Source organism: Stegodyphus dumicola, chromosome 7 (genome assembly GCF_044657685.1).
Source record: "Stegodyphus dumicola isolate Sdum_Otavi_A_Nest chromosome 7, ASM4465768v1".
NCBI classification, from domain to species: domain Eukaryota; kingdom Metazoa; phylum Arthropoda; class Arachnida; order Araneae; family Eresidae; genus Stegodyphus; species Stegodyphus dumicola.
In genome coordinates, this window is record NC_140774.1 from 154,472,060 (window position 1) to 154,473,976 (window position 1,917).

A 1,917-nucleotide genomic window follows, 5' to 3' on the forward strand; every position below is an offset into this window, starting at 1 on the left:
AAAGTCGGAACATAGGGGAAAAAGTAATAAATTTTTAGTATATTTTTCTATTAACGTAATATATTATTTATTTTTTATATTATTAAATGTGTTATTTGTTATTCAAATATGTTATATTGTTTGCTATAGTAAAAATAGTAAACAGAAGTGTTAGTTCATTCCACAAACGAAAAACTGTCTTCAAAAATTGTAAAAATGTTACACTAATCCAAAAATTTTGCGTTAAAAAAGGATTCGAATATTTATTGAATAATTAGCAACACCAGTTTATGTTAAATTTTATCTTGATAATTCTCTTTAAAGTACTGGTCGTTTGTATAATCTTAAAAAAAAAAATTATAAAAAGGGAAAGGATGGAAAATGTATTAAAAAACGAAACTGAGGGGGCACCCGGGTTTGAACCGGGGACCTCTCGATCTGCAGTCGAATGCTCTACCACTGAGCTATACCCCCACACGTCCTATTTGCTATTAAACTAGTACTGTACAAAATACATCTAGAAATCTGCTGTTGTTGCATATGAAAGATGCGATTTTTAAAACGTAAGAAAATATTATATTATCTATTCATATATGGCATAGTAGCTGTTATTTGAATTTCAAATACCTGTCTGCGTCATTTAAACGATCATTTCTTTCTTTTCATCTAAATCTAGTTTCTTGACAAGCCAAGAATTAAATTATTAATTAAAAATTCAAATTAATTAAAAATTCAAATTAATTAAATTCAAAATTTCAATTATTAATGTACAATTGTATTAATATTTGAAATTTTTTAAGTTACTGAAAAAATATATGACCACGCTTTGGAATTCAGTTAATTTAACAACTTCACATCTCTTTAATTATCAATTATAGACTTTTCCCTCAAATGAATTTTTTTTTCATACCCATGCACCTTGCATGTAAAGTAAAGTTAGCAACACCAGTTTATGTTAAACTGGTGTAAAGTATAATAATACCAAAATAAAAAAAAAAGTTTTGTTCTGTAAAGTATAATAATACCAAAATGAAATAAACTAAATCCTTTAAGAAGCTCTGATCGTACAAATATAACAAAATAATATAAATTTCTATAACAAAATATTTCCCTTCGTCGCGGTCTAGTTCACGATGAGCTATCAAAAGCTGAACAGTTCTAGACAGAAAAACAAATTTTAATGAATTCCATAATTAAATATTACGGTTCAATTGTAACTGCGCATTCGTCGAACTAAGAACAGTAGTGTTAAGAAGCATTTCTACCGAGTAATTACGGTCTTAAATAAGTAAAACAATTACGTAATTAATAAAACAATTTTTTTTTTTTTTTTTTTTTTTTGTTTGTTTCTTGAAATAATATGAAGCAGATCTGATTTTATGAATAAAATTACAATGAAAATTACTTTTTACCTTCGTTACATGATATATTTTCTACTTCCTTTTACATATACATACACACACACCCACACCCTTACCCGGCGTTTATTTTTTCAATCGTCGGTCGTAATCATGTAGTTCCAATTACAGAAGTGCTTTTAAATGACGAAAATATTCAAATAGTGGGCAATGTCAAAAAAAATTTTAATTTTGGACAATTAACGAAATCTAACTTCTAATGCGGTAACCTGGTTCCTATAGTTAAGAAAGTTTTAGACTTGTTATGAGAAATTATAAAAAGTTTGACCATTCGACAACAGTTGGCCGGGATTTTTAACTTCAAAATTTTTAGTTTTTGATGGATATACTAATTTTATCGTAATACGAATTTCCACACTAATTATCGCGAATTTTAAGAGACTTCCTGAGATTCCGCAAACATCTGATAAATTCTTGAATTTCAGACTAATCCAAATTTTCAAAAATTATCTTAATTTTATGAGGTTTTTTTTTAACAATATTTAAATAATTTTAATATGTGCGAAGGTACTTTTTACAA

The 1,917-nt window shown here is 26.9% G+C and overlaps 1 non-coding gene across 1 annotated transcript; it reads right to left on the reverse strand.

The window, feature by feature from the left end:
- Window positions 1-381: 381 nt before the first annotated feature.
- Window positions 382-453, reverse strand: TRNAC-GCA (transfer RNA cysteine (anticodon GCA)). Its single transcript has one exon. It is a non-coding gene; the product is annotated as a tRNA-Cys (tRNA).
- Between the last annotated feature and the right edge of the window lie 1,464 nt (window positions 454-1,917).